General features: G+C 40.1%; 1 long non-coding RNA gene across 1 annotated transcript in view; it reads left to right on the top strand.

Annotated features, from left to right (window-relative positions):
* Positions 1-11105, top strand: part of LOC139591291 (uncharacterized) — a 258419-nt gene extending 247314 nt beyond the window's left edge. The window contains exon 4 of the long non-coding RNA XR_011679607.1: positions 6211-11105. This is a non-coding gene — a long non-coding RNA (uncharacterized lncRNA). The remainder of the gene's footprint in view (positions 1-6210) is intronic.
* Positions 11106-15637: the final 4532 nt, after the last annotated feature.

The raw sequence follows: 15637 nt of genomic DNA, 5'->3' as shown, positions 1-15637 counted from the left end.
TTGTTAGTGAAAAGTTACTCAGGACAGGTAGTTTTGCAATGATGCACTGAAAAAAAATCCACAGTGTTAGTGGCTCTTTCAGACATCACCCTGTGGAAGATGTAATGTTCCTGCTCAGGGCTGCAACACAGAACATACTGGCCAGACACAAGGCTTCAGACCAGAGCTTCAGACAGGAAAAGCCTGCTGTCTCTGGGATACATGAATATTAATTGGCACTAGCACTTTGGTGACATTTCCATGGGCTCAGTGTTCTCTTTCTAACCAATACTGCACACCATTTGAATTCCAAGATATGCCTTCTCCAACAAAATGTGTTTCCAGAACATGCCAACCAGCTCCTTTAGGCTAATTCCAGGGAAATGACTGTTCCTGGTGCCCAGACAAGAGTGAGCATAGGCAGCACACGGCCCCACTCCCAGCTGGCTCCAGCTGACATTCTTTGCAGGGAAAGCCCACAGCCTGGAGATCACTTATCATCAGTATGAGGGATGGTGGCCTACTGAGGCAAAGGATGGTGACCACTGCCTGGTGGCCAGGCAGAGGCCAAACGGGCCACAGTGACCCACACTGCTGCTGTCCTGCAGGAAGTCTGGGCTGTTCTGTGGTGTCATGGTGGCTGCAACCCTTCCTGAGCAGGGCTGGTCACACTGAGTGGAGCTGCAGGCCGCGCTCAGAGCCAGCTGCCCTGCTCTCCAGTTGTGAGCTCCATGCCACGGTCACGTAGGCACATCTGTGTTTGTCAGGCAGAGCTGACTCTCGAGAGCCAGCAGGGAAGTGGAGGGCTGCTAGGGAATCCTGAATTACCCATTTCTGAGAACAGATGGTGGTTCAGCGCCAGCAAAATCAGCTCAGCAACCTTCACAAGCTCTGAATGCACCTGAAAAGACATAAAGATCTTCTCTCCCACAAGTGTTACTTGACATCCTCAAACTGCAGATTCCCACCCTTGTGCTTGCTTTCAGCTAAGGACTTATTCATGTGTTTAAAATAATACCACTCCACCAAAGCAATATTTTCCTTTACCCTATCAGTTCCAGCTGCAGATTCCCATCCAGTCCCTGTTTTGAGTTACACTTCAATAAATATACTTGCAATTGAAATCATCTTTCCTTTTTGTCCTCTCTGCGCTACAGATTCCCACACTGACCCCTCCTTCAAGCCACAATTAATACATAATTTATGTCTGAAATAAAAATCACCTCCTCCTCCTGCCTTACCCATTCCAGCTGCAGTTTCCCATTGCCATCCCTGCTTTGAGCCATGATTAATACATATGTTTAAAATAAAATAATAAAAAAGTAATCTCTAGCCTCTGCTCCCCAGCTGCAGGCTCCCATTCCTATCTTATCCTCCATTTCCAGCCTGTGAGCTCTCCTAGCATTACCTCCCAGTCAAAGAGGGAGCCTCCCCCTCACAGCAGCAATGGCCTGTGAGGCACTTCTTCATGGATCACTTCCATCTCCTTCAAGGGTCAATCCCTACAGTGTGTGAGGGGGAGGTGGTCATAAGCCTTTCTTACGTCACTGACGTTTTCAGGAACAAAGGGAAAAAAATGCAGTAAGTTAACAGTCACCAAAACAGGGAGCTGCCCATGAGAGATACATCTGGGATTTTCTCATCCTATGAGGTTTTGCTGTTCTGTCCAATGACAATGGGTTAAGCCTCTACCTCAGTTCTGCCTCAGGAAAGATTTCCAATTGATTAAACAGAGCCTGAGTGAGTGCATAACCTAGTGTGAGATTTGGCCTTGCTGCATAGCCCATGGCACTGGTTCTAGTGGATGACTCTCCCTCTGGAGCTGACAGGATCCTGGGTAGTAGTCAGCTCATAACTCCTTGTCTCCCCACTCTTTATACATTTATTTACACAAAAAATCTTTTCATACATGAAATTTGTCAAAAGTGTTGTTTACACTGAAAAAAACCTTTGTCTGTTTTTGCCCTTCTTCAGTGAATGAAACATCAGTAGTCTTCAGAGGGATGGAAAAGGGGCTACCACTGGTGCTGGCAGGAGGAGAGGACAGCCTGGAGTTATTTACTATCAGATTCAGAGGAGCAGTTGCCAGGGTTGACTTTCTGAGTGCTATTCAGGTGGAATCAAGGTTTGAGGCTGGTTTCCCTGTTTGGATGTTTACCTGAATTGACACCTGAAACTCTTCACACTACCTGCATCTTCATATTTTTCTCTACTGTCTTCAGCAGACATGAAAAGACTTTTTGTTTGAGAAAGGTGAGGGGACAGAGAGAAAAGGACCAGGAAGGGCCTAGGGTATATTTCCAGGTATGGAAGGAAGATGAGATATCCTGGCACTTCAGTGCCTCCCCAGGCCTCTGGTATAATCAGGTTGTCTGTGCACCGTGGCTGTACAGAAAAAGCATGAGGCTGACAAAAAAAGCTTTGTTCTGGACTAGGGCTGGGGGATTCCATTGTGGGAAGTCTTGCTGCCATTCTCACATCTGCTCCTCTGACGGACTCGTGCAGAAAGGGCAGAATAATGGGGCACTCCCATCCTGACCCTGCTGCCTCTGGGACAGCCTGCTCTCATCACGCTTGTTAGTTCTAATTGCTTTTATTACAGATACTTGACCAATTTATTTCTGTTTTATTAAATAGTTTTCAGATGGTACTGTTAGCAGAAGTAGCAGCTTGTTGGTTGAAAGTAAATGTCCTCCCAAGAGAAGAAGCAGTGTAAGTTGGCAGGCAGACAGACAGCTAGGTGACTGGCCCTGTCTTGCCATGATGTATAATCTCATGTTCTCTTTACCTCAACCTATGTATACTCATCAGGGAAGGGCTTCTCTCCTTTTTTTTGTTTTTGCACTATGCCTAGTACATTAAGGCCTGAATGCTAGTTTGGTACCTAGAAGTACTGCTATAAGTTGCAAAATAGCAATTGTTCAAAATTACAGGAATTTGAGATTAAGTTTGGTTTGCTCATTAAAACAAATATCTAAAATCTAAATTCGAAATTCATGTGTTAATTGGCTTCTCTGCCAAGGGAAGTACTTTTTTTTAATAGAAGTAACCTTGAGATGAAAACACTAGTAAAAGGTATGTGGCAGCAGATTGTGCTTCAGATACATTTCTTACTGCACCTCCTGGGAACAGGGATCAGTTTTTTATTTCTTCAAGCTAAATCCAGAAAAATATCCTCTGTATTTCTTGCCTCAGTGGATAGTGAAGCCCCTTCCAGGCCTGGAGGATTGTCAACGGTCCTACCCTGCAAGCATATGAGACTTGATCTTCTCCATGAAACCAAATAAGGAGGAATGGTGAGGAAGGAAGCAGCAGTGCTGGGAGGCTTGGTTAGCAACCCAGGAGATGCACGCTTTTTTTACTTAACTCATTAGTGAAGGCCTTTGAGATCTATTCATGGAACGTCCTGCAGAAAAAGTCGGCATTGTTAATTAAAGCTTTAATTTCTTTCTTACTTGGTAGGAGATGAAATGCAGCAGAGAGTGCTTGCAGCCCTGACAGCTGTAAATACATTGGGCCATGACTTTGGTTCTGTACACTTTACCTGCCCCACTTCTCAGCCATGCTTTCATTTCTGCATTCTGGGTTGAAAAGTTTCTGTGGCACTTGTTTTAAAGTGTCACTTGCCTGAGAACAGCAGTGACAAAGGTGTGCAGACCTGGTGAAGCATACCCACACAGCACTGCCCTCTCTAGCTGCCCACACCCTTACAAGTTTACTGAACAAAGCTGTTGGAACTCCTGCTTCTGCTGCTGGGCACAACCGTCTGCAGGACCTGAAGTCTGCATGTTGGATGGAGCATCACCAAGGGGCAGGGGAGAAGTTCTGGCCCTGCACTGCTGGGTCCACACTCACAGGGTTTCACTAACAGGCACATTTCCCTCCTGCTACTTGAAAAAATTTGGGTTGCAATTTTGCTTGAATGCAAGGGATGTATTCAGTCACATCAGTGTGCTGAGGACTGAGCAAACTCAGCTGGTTTCTGCCTTGGTGGAAGGTAAGTTAAATAATGGGCACAGAGGACCCATAAAGCTCTGAGGACTGAGAAATCAGCTGTGGCTCACACTGAGTGTTGCTACTGCTGTGAGTTCAGTCAATGTGCATCCAACAAGAATGACCACTTATATATTTAAATGTTGATTATATATTAAATGGAGGGGGAAAAAGCAAAATGAACTTAGGGTTTAATAGCTGTTTTGTAGCATTTGAGGCATTTATGAACATTTTGTGTATGATGAATAGTTCCAAAAATATGACTTTCTCAAGAAAATCAGTCCATTTTGGAACTGTAATGAATTGTGATATACAGTAGTCCAAACAGTGCTTGCCAGCCAGCTACCTTAAAACAAGATGCTAAGGGAATATTTTTCTTGATTAGATAATGGGCTGGTTGAAATTCCTTCAGCTTTACTGAAACAGAAGTTAGCAATTTCAGACATATCAGATGATGCATCAATTTTCTGTAAACAGAAGACTGTGCAACCCACTTTATTGAAAAGGCTTTTATACCGAGCTAGATTTAATCTCTCAATTTGAGAAGCAGCCCCATGAAATAAGATGTTTGCATGCAAAATCTCCAAGATTTCCAATGGAAATATAAAACAAAGAAGAGCATGTTCCCTTGGGGACTGCACCTATCTTGGATTAGATTTTCTCTGATGTTTTTGCATCATATTACCAATGGCTTCAGGGAAGTGAAACAGCAGTTTTCTTTCTTGAGAACAAAGGCTTGCAGAGTTAAAAAAAATGTTAATATATTTAAAGCACTTTTGGCCACTGTTCTTTTTATTACTCTGAGAATTCTGGACAAAAAAGGTATCTTATTGTATTATTTTATCATCTACATTAATGAAATTTGCATGTAAGGTACAGCCTGAGAATTCTGTAAAGGAAAATGATTTCTAAATAAGCTCTTTCTGTTTCCCATGGACATAGATGTTTCAACTGTTAGTACTGCTATGATAATACAAACCTGGCTCCAAAACACACTGGAATCCTTGAAAGTATTTTCCTTTGTTGTTTTGTTTGGATTTTTTTCCTCCATGGATTTTGGGAAAGATCTGACGGTAACACACAGAATGTATGCAAACTTTATAAAAAGTTTTGGAGACCCAGGATCAGGATTGTGTTCTCCTACCCTAGATTTCAGTTCTGACATATTCCCCTATTTGCATGAGTTTTTTCCCTTGTTAACTATATTTGGCATTAGATCAGTTGTAGGAGCACCCAGTGCAGTAGGTTTTGCTCGTGTGGTGTGTCCCACTGGATGCAATGGGTAGGTGCCATGGGCCAGAGCAGCACCAAGCACGTTCAGTAGTTCTGTTCAGATCCAGGGGAAGTACTTTGCTTTTGCTTTGCTCAATCAGCTTAGCAGATAGCTGTTGCTATTATAAATTAATTAATAATTTAAAAATCCTCATTTATTGATAAATAATTTAAGAATGTGGGCTTTGTCTTCCTTGTTTGGCCAATGTGAATTAAAAAAGCCCCTTGCAAAGACGTAATACTTTTAAACACCTCAGGTGGAAAGACTCAATTTTGTATTTAAAGAGCTCCATGTTGACCCAAGCATGCTTTAATCCTTAGAAGTGCTATAATGCTTTCTTATAATGTTATAAGTGCTATAATGCTAAATGCTTAAAAAAAGCATTTGTAAAAGATCACCTCTTTCCCCCAATAAGAGATTAGCAAAAGGTGCTATAAATTAAAAATAGATTAAATAAAACCCGTGAGAGTAGATTGTCTGGGAATTTATATTCAGTCTTTTTAGAATATTCAATAACAGGGAACATGCAATGATTTGGAGAAGTGTCCAAGGGAAAAATCAACACAAAACCAGCTTTTCTGTGGGATGCTCATTTGAGTTTGGAACTTGTGACCTCAGAATGGTAAGAAAGCAAAGCAATGAGCAATTTGTTTTGGTTTTCTTCATTCTTCGGGGAAGTGAGGGGAGAAATGTGGTCATTGCTACAGCTGGCAAGAGTTTCTGGATTTCTGAATAAGGGTATTTTAAATGAAACCAAGAGCTTGGGAATTATGTACGTACAATTCAACTAGTTCTAAACAAAACAGCTAATTCTTAGATAAGAGTAAACACCTCAAATACTTCTATTGATCTGCAGGCAATCTCAAAATTGTTGTCTGTATCTGCTGGTCTAGAAGAAAACCCTAAATTAATCTGTACACTGGTATACTAGCGCTAAAAACAATTGTGGTTTTACATTTTGACAGGTTAGCATTGATTGAAGAGGCTTCACCATATTCCTTCAAATTATTCTGAATCAAGAAAACCAGTAGACACAACAGTAGTAACCCCTCTGAAAAAATGGTATGAAATACCTTCCTGGTATTTCATGCTGGTAAGTCATGCTCCTTAATTTTTCTTTAAGAGGCTTAACAAAAGGCAGAGCCAAAATAAATCTTGTATCTAAGCCTGATGAAAATAACTTGGAAATTAAAAGGAGTCAGAAACTGAAGCATAGACTTGAAAGTAGCACCTAGATTGGCATGGTGGAAGGTAGATGCTGAGAATACAGCTGCATGTTTACTTCCCTTTAAATTTTACCTATCTGCTGTTTCAGCCCCCAAGATTGCTCTTGAAGCACATCAGCCCTTCATTTCATTTCCACTCCCAGTTCACAGATTAGCTGGGAGAGCAGTATAAGTCAAATTAGCTCACTCAGCAAGATGATGGGTTAACAAGGAAAAGGAGAGTGGGAAGAAGAAACCAAGCCACAGTGCCATGGATCGCGCAGCAACAACCGTTTCTATTGCCTGCAAGATGAGGAGATTTAAATTTCACAAGGTCAAGGAACACAATCAAGCCTACTGCAGAAAGTAAATGACAACAAAATACTACTGATTAGCACTTCCTCTGCTTGTGTTGCTGGACAAAAAAAAGTAAGGGCTTCTTGGACCTCTGGACATGGAGAGCAGTATGTGCCAATCAAGAAACCAGATAACCTTCCTGTAAATTGCTCAACTAGTTGTCTGCAAGCCATGTAGGCAATCCTTTGAGTAAAATTGTTGTTGTAAAGTAAATCAAAGAAGAAGGAGTAGAATTAAATTTCACATCTGACATATAAAAGGCAACATCACTAGTATTGAGTGCAAAGGCACTAAAAATACTTGTACAAAGTAATACATAAATGTACCCATCCTATTGCTGTGCAGACATTCCTAGGTTTATATCCAGTAATAAAGATCTTTGCAGTGTTTTCCCAAATGGTTAACATGAAACTCTACCTGTTCCATATAAAATCCCTTTGAAGAACATCTAAATTTCAATTTAAGAGCAGTATAGCTCTGCTCTGCATTAGTTGCCCTTCAATTTCTCAGAAATGCCTTCATGTTTCAATGTCCATACATAAAAAACACGTAGATAGCTGAAAAATCTGTGTGTGCATATGTATACATATCTGATGAACATGTGATTAATGGACACATATTTATTAATCTGGACCTTGTTTTTCATACAACACTGCTACCTGTATCTAATGTGATAATCAAAAAATTATCAATATAGAAAGAACTGGAGTTTTAACTTTGTCATTGCTAACATTCAACCCTTGAGAGGAGTTCACCTCAGCTGACCTGGGGCCCTCAGCCTTGAGCTAGTGGTCCTTATTCCTTTCATAGCCCATGGAGAAAAATACATAGTTGTATTATATCCTCCATCTCTTCCTAAAGTGGACACCTTACACAGCCTTGATGAATCCCTCCTTGCATGATCCTGTCTCTCTGTAAGTTTTCTGCAAAGTCCAGACAAGGATGCCAGAAATGCTACCAGCCTAAGTAGTCATGGTGACCGCTTAAATGGGGTGTGACTAAGTCTGCATGCAGATGATGTAGGTGGAGGTCTGACCCTCCACAGAAGAAAAAATCAAACCAGAGCTAGGCATTAAATATTGAAATTGTATAAAGTTGGCAAGTCCTCCTGAAGCTCACTGTTCCAAATTACTGGATACCTTTGATTGGCTTTTTATTTTTTATCCCAGTTCTCCTTTCCTCATCTGTAAAATTGAGACAACAGTCCCACTGCATCTCATATTTCAGATATCAGTCTCACCGTTTTAAAAATGTTCACCCAACTCTTGCTCTCATAACAGCCCACAAGTGAGCCTATAAGGAAATTAATAATTCTGTACTCACTGCAGGGCCTGATGATACGTATTAAATAAAGCCTGGGGCCTCATGTCACCTGGGGGAATAAAAATAAATAATGGATGCTTCTCTGAATTGTAAAGCATCATAGAGGAGTGACACTATTAGAAGACTAGAATAACACACAGGCAAACTAATGTCTTAAATTCCAGTGTTAAACATAGTGAAGTGCACACAATACCACATGTTTGTGCATATACCCATTCAGATATATTTTCTGTCTACTTCTATGCTACATCATGGCTTTTAGAATACAGACTAAGCAGGAAGAGCGTGAGAGGAATTATATCTAAGATATAATTCAGTCCTCTGAACACCAATGTACAAGTAAATACAGGAGAAAGCTCTATTTATATAGACACATCCTCTTCTGATTTTTAAGAAAGCTGACTGATCACTACCAAGAAAAAATTACCACCAATATTCATCCCTCTAAACATGAGATAGAGAGAGGTCACCAGGTCTGGTTTTATTATGAGGGTTCAGGTTTTCAGAAGTGGTATGGAGATGTTCTAATGGTTGGGGGGTGTTTACTTACAGTTCCAAGACCACTCCTGTGCTGTAAGACACAGTAAATACACATATGGATGCAGAGTAACTCTCTGCCTTAGAATTAGAAAAAGAAAGTGAGAGCAAAAATCTAGACCGATAAGATAAAAATATTCGTATGTGCTGATATGAACTCCTCTTTTCTTTCTCTGAGTAACTGTTTCTTAAGTTCAAGCTTTGGATAGAGCAGATTTGCATGCTTTACTCCGGGCATCCTTATCTTAGGCCCATTGGAATGAAGAGGTTTGACTATAACTGAATTTTCATCTCTGCTGTGAGAAGTGCGAATGTCACTTCAACTCACCATGACCCTCTGAGGCACAGTGCAGTGCACACCATCAGGCCTTTCTAGGTTATCTGCAGCCCCTCTATGCTGTGTTTCCTTTTGAATCATATACTGTAAGATAAAAATGAATGAAACATGTTAAAAGAGCACACAGCTAAGTTGAAGGGACACAAATGTATGAGATCAGGCAGGATTTTTGAAAGGATGACTGAAAGAGAACTCTTTTCAAGCAGCTGGTGCTGTGATAAAAAGCAAGTTTCTCCCTGTCCATTTGGTGTGGATGTGATCTCATCTCAGGTGGTTTAAGAAATCACCTCGTAAATGTAATTAGGTTAGAAAAACATGCACACTCAAAACTGAAGGTTTTAGTAGCACAGCATGGATTTCTGGTGAAGTATGACTGAAAAACGCAGATGCGATATCACTTCCCTTATCTGGTGATGTGGTTGTCCTAGGACACAGAAGTGTTGGAAAGGCACCATGGGATGTCAGTCGCTCTAAGCACCCAGGGAGCACCCGGGAGCCCTGCTTGTTAACTCTCAGACTGTGCCCTCTTTCAAACCTTTTCTACCCACACAGCTCATATTTCTAACACACTCCCAGCTTTCCCAAAGTCAACTACAACACAGAGTCGCAGTGGAATTAACAGGACTTGAATCAAAGGACAACGCACAAGAAAACCAGACCTCCAGAGCTGGACCTCTGGTTTGGCCAGCCATCTCCTGTTGCCTTCATTAGCTCTTCATTGAACAGAGCAACTGGGTTTTGCAAGGCTGAGCACTTTGAAAAGCAAGGTCCTTCAGTTTATACCTCAAGACATCAGAGGTGCTAACGCCAGTATTTCCAGTGGGTGGATGACTCCTTTGGAAGCTGGGAACTGTGCTCGGGGCTGCTCCCATACATGTGGAAAGAGACAAGGCTCCTCTGGGCTTCTTTCAGCAGCCATTCACCTCCTCCAAGGAGCCAGCAGAAAAGTGCCACAGAAGGAACCCTATCCATCCTCCTTTTAGGACTACACAATTCTAGGATATTGGAAAAGTTCTGGAGACAGTAAAGCTAAGAACAACTGTTTTGGATATTAACATCACAACCTTGCACAAGTACATTTGCTAAAGTGACTGGGGTCTTACCACTGAAATTCAAATGCTGATGGATGCAATCACCTATACAAAAGGATTTTTCAAATTAAAAGCACTGTAGAATGCACAGGGGGAAAAATAGTGGTTGTCTTTAAAAAACACACAGAAGTAGCATGTCAAGGTTTTTTCCCCTGAATTTTTCTTCCAACACTCATGGTTGAAAGGAATGTAAAGCTTGAGTGTTGTATTGTACAACAAAAGTGCTCACAGACAGTGTTCAATAGTCTGCCAGGTATTTCCCATCTGAAAATAATGATAATTTTCCATACCTTAGGATAGGTGTACGTCATATAAATGTCAAATAACCAATCAGCCTTGCCATAATTGGGCTTTCTCTGCATTAGAGAAAACCCATATGTTGATTTGTAGTCACCTCTAGTAGTATAGCTTGCAGAGAAGAGATATAATTTAGCCAAATGTAAAATGTAAGCATAATTGCACTTTAAAGAAATGCAGTTTTCAGCTGCATAAACTGAAATAATCTATGATGACCAGGTTCTGTTACATCTGGAAAAAGATTAATTCTCTGACATTGAACCCTGAATTTCTGTTTTGTTGAACTTACAACTGTTTAAAGATTCTTTCTAATATAAACTTGAGATTGGCATATGAGTAGTGCAGATTACTGTGTAAAGCCCCAGCTGGAGCAAGTCTCTGAATGTATTGTGTAATTGACTCACACAGGAAGGAAAGGAGAACCTGGTAAAATACTTCATTCACTTATAAAATATGAGCTAAATTTTTGTCTCTACCAGTCAACAGCCCCGAATTCAGTATAGTTATACTGTATTCGATACAGGTATAATTGAAAGAAGAATTTGGCTACTTTAAGAAACAATAAACCCTTTATTTCATTTGTCATTTTGTAGCAAGATATTTGTATAAATAAAACACTGGATTTTTTATAACTGCAGATCTCATTGCCATTGGTTTTAAAGAACAAAAAAAATGTAGGAAACAAGAAAAAAAGCAGATTCTACCTATAAAAAACTGAATAAAGATCGATGCTTGTTATAATAATTTCTGATGTTGTGTCTTATTCTTTTAATGCTTTTTAAAAGCATTAAATATAATAATTTCTGATGTTGTGTCTTATTCTTTTAATGCTATCCACTTGATTAGACAAAAAAAAAGATTATAGGACACTATCAACAAAGGATCAAAGCAACGAAAAAACCCCACAATTTCTGTCCTCTGTCCTACTCATAGAATCCACCAGGTATAAAACAACATAATTCCATTGAGATGAAACAATCTGGATAGGTTTCTTTTAAATGGCCAATACCATGAAAATGCAACAAGCAGCAGCAATGAAGTTAATTACAGGGGTGATTTTAGATCCCCAATATACAGCCAGTTTGTGATCAATTAATTACTTTAAATAGCATATGACAAATCCATTGCAAACTAGAGTACCTACTAAGATGAAATATCAAGAACTACTAAAGGTGAAATCCAGCAAGAAAAAAAATCAGCTCTTGTTTTCTCTTCTTTTCAATATACATTTTTATGGATTCCTTCAGAGGGTGCTACTCACAAAATGTCCCCCTCATATTAATCTGGTGGTTTAGCACCATTCAGCTGCTAGTGGCTGTGTTCCAGATACCAGGGATTCTTTTAAGTTATGAATTAGATTGCTTGCTGGTTGCCCTCGTATGAAAATCATCTTCTTAGATGTTCTCCTTGTTCTGAGGTACACACACACGTTTGTCTTGCACACCCTACACACAGTGCTACATATGCATGTGTGTGCAAACAAACACAAAAAGACACAAAAAAATTCCTACAGGTACATATACCATGTCTGTGTCTGAGTCTCTTGAAAGAGACACTCACATTTCACCCGAAAAATATTATTATTTTCCACAGGGACAGTGGCATGGAGTGCCCAAGTATAAGGTGATAACACAGATCCTACAGACTGCATGGCATGCGAAAACTTTGGGGGTTGCCTGGTAACAAAGACAAAATATTTCAGGAAATGCACAGAAAGGCAGAAGCACAATCACAGAATACTTTGTTGTCCATTCAGTTATTATTTAGCAATTTTAAATCTGATATTAATTTTGCAATTCTTTCTGATATTTTACTTCTCAGTTCACTAGCCAAAATTAACATTCTTGTGAGCCAATACTCCAACCATCCCCATGCCTACAGCAAGCATCACCTCATCCAGATGTTCCCTGCCAAAAAAAGGCGTAATGTGTGTGGAATCGGGGTACATGTTGTATTTACCTTAATTTAATAATTATTCTTCTGGATGACAGTGACCACATCTCAAACATTAATAGCCTCTATTGTGTGATCACCGGTATCAATCACAGCTGCTCCATAATGAATCTCATAAAAATATTCAATCAGTGATGGAGAGGGCCTTTGAGATCCACAGAATGAGTTTCAGATGTTTGCAAAGTACTCTGAGGTAGGCTGCAGCTCACACAAGGGAAACTCTACCAGGTGTTTGCAGTTTCATGCCTGCTACATAAGTAATGTAACCCATAAAAAGGATTTTTTTTCCTCCCTCAGAGCAACTCAGCCCAGGGAAGCAGAAAAAAATAAGATAAAGAAGCACTTTTAGAAATAGAAATTTTGACCAATAAGGGTGAAATTCACTTTAGTGTTATAGCATTGGATAGGGAAAAGGTAAAAGATGTAGGGGTTTCTCTCTTTTCTTTTCTTTTTTTTTTTTTTTTGAAGGGGGCAGAATGAGGTGTTTTAGATGTAGACAAATGCATGAATATAGTCTGAATGCTGAAAAACATAATGTGTTCAAATTTGTTCAAACAGAAATACTCAGCATTTTCACAAGTTCTGTGGACTATTTTCTCTCCTGTCTTGCAGGAACTATCTTAATGTAAATAAATACATCTAAATGTTTCTCCTGGTAGCCTTGGTGTCTCAAGCTATGCACCATATTACTTTCCTCTAAATGATTCCTTTTGATGAAGTACAGTATACAAAGCCCTAGATTCTTGAGCTAGAGCATTGTGCAACAATTCCAAGTTTGAAGAAAACAATGATGATATTTGTTGGTCCTCTATACTACCATACAGAAGGAAAAATGGGATAAGGATCCAGGAAGTTTCATACATGGTTTCAACAATGTTTCCTTCCAATAACTGGGGCTATGTCCGCTGAAAGGAAGCCAGGATGCAGCTCTATTGCTGATCTCATGTTGCAGATTGCTTTCAGGCCATATTCCATCACAATTTTCCTTTAAACAAGTCTTCTTTTCCCTAAATGCTAGTTTTTCTGTGACTGTTGCACATCTCTGACAGGAAATTTTATCCCTTTTTCTCAGTGTATTTGTATTAGTGTAGGTGTAGAATCCAGTCAATCTTACAGACAGGCCAACCTCTATAACTTATATACCAATTATCTCATCCCTTGAACCTTCAAAACGAGGCCATTACACAGCGGCTTTCTCTCATGTGAAACCTATGAGTAGTTGTGCCATTACTCACAAGAGGAAAAAACCCCAAACCAGCAAAAAACAAAAGGACCAAACCCTGAGAGGGAAATCCCATGAGAGAAAACTGTCTTGTTAAAGTTTCCATTGGCAGACCAGCACACCTCAAGAACAGCTTTCTGTGGTTACTGAAGTTACCTGTTATTGGAGACTGGTGGGGATGTAAAATTGAAAGAGATAAAGAGGGGGGAAAAAATGTTAACCAACATTAATTTCAGCCTTGAAAGTACTGCTGGACTGGACAGCTCTGTTGCATACAAATCCACATGTCCCAGGCTGAATACAGAGACTCCAGCAGTTGTCAGGGCAGAGAACGGTTGGGCTGTCAGTCGGATGTGTTTCTTTGATTCCCTGCCCAATTCCAGGGTAGCCTGCAGCAGTCTGAGGCCGAGGGACAGCCTTAATTTGTGGCAGCTGGACACAGTCATTGAGGAACCATATGGCAGCTGGGAGAAGCCAAGTCAGGCCAGTGCCTTCCCCTGTCCTGGGATACCCTTTGCAGAGGAGGGAGGGAAGCTCTGGTGCCACATGGATTCTTCCCAAGCCCTGTGTGTAGCTTCAGCCCTGGGTCTTACAAGGTGTCCAAAGGGGACTGCAAAGGGTTTCACACTAATTTGTCTCCAAACATCTGTCCAGACACATCCTCCAATATTCAGAGAGATTGCAGTCACTATCTATTTTCCCAAGAAATCTCGCATGTAGTTAAATGCTACAAATTACACGAAAAGCAAGACCTTTGCACCAAGCCCATCGTTTCTGCACCACTGTGGTGGCAGCCCCTGGGACACCCTCCCATGGTGTCTCTTGGGTGCTGGCAGTTCCCAGGGGTTATAGATTAGACAAAGCATCACAGATTTTGGAGCTAGATGCTGCAAAGGCATCTGGTTTCAATAAAACTGGAAACTGGGCCAAGTTTGGTCTGCAGAAGTTTCTTCCAGGTACAGCACTGACGTCTTATCTCAGCAGCATCTTAGCTTTTACCCTTGCATTAAAAGTCAAATAATATTTATTTGGATACACATACAGCTCATGTAGCAATCTTCTTAAAATAAATTAATGCAATATCTTCATAGCTGAGACAGTAACAATACCATAATTATAAATTACAGGGAACAATAAATCACAGTATGTGTCTCTGCATCATTTAGACCCTTTTGTTTGTATTGCAGGATTCAGAGTTTTTGTTTTTTTGGTTTGGGTTTGGTTTTTTTTTTTTTAATCTATATGCAACCTAAGAGAACAGCAGTAAAAGAAAACAGAAAAATGTCTGTTCAAATCTCATATATGAAAACAGATTTTTCTATCTAGTTTAATCTAAAAAAAACAAGACAGTCTACCTTCCCAAAAGGGCCAGACATAAAACCAACTTTACTTGTGGCTTCAGACACTCAGCAACATTCTGGATTAGCTTTAACCATTAGGTAATGTAAGATTAAAAAAAACATTAGCCCTTCCATAAACCCAATTCATAAACCTTCAACTGAATAGTACATTCATGTATTTCATGGATGCATAACGCAAGAAATAAAAGTTTAATAAATTCTTGTATTCAATGACTGGATCAGGAAATGTGTCTTCTCTTTAGGAGGTTTTGAAGTAGATGCCCACACTGAACACAAAACTCAACAGCTTTTTCATCAATTTCTTGACTTCCTCCACAAAGGTCATTTGGCTTGTGAGCATGTTAAGCCATTTCAAAAATTGCTCAGCTCACTCCTTTTTGAGGTTCAGTAGTGTTTGAAAGATTTTTTTTTTAAATTTTTAATTAAATGAGAAAAATATACCACAGTTAAAAGTGCTTGCCTTCTGCTACCCATAGGTTTGGTTAAGTGAAAAAATCCACTATCAGATATCAGAGAGTCAATGCAATTTGAAGATAAAGGGAGAAACCCCCAAGCTCGTCAGGTTTACACTTTCCCCTTGGCCTCACAAAGCAATCACCAGGGCTCCTTGCAGGCTGGGAAAGCTTTCCTGTTAGATTCAGGATCTTCTGCTGCAAAACAGAAAACTTTCTTTCACACAGCCTGGCACTCATTTTGAATATCATGTGTG

Source organism: Agelaius tricolor, unplaced genomic scaffold, assembly GCF_023055355.1.
Source record: "Agelaius tricolor isolate 1412-34295 unplaced genomic scaffold, bAgeTri1.0.p SCAF_6, whole genome shotgun sequence".
Classification (NCBI taxonomy): Eukaryota; Metazoa; Chordata; class Aves; order Passeriformes; family Icteridae; genus Agelaius; species Agelaius tricolor.
The sequence above is the reverse complement of the archived record's forward strand: the minus strand, read 5'-3'. Positions and strand labels throughout refer to the sequence as shown.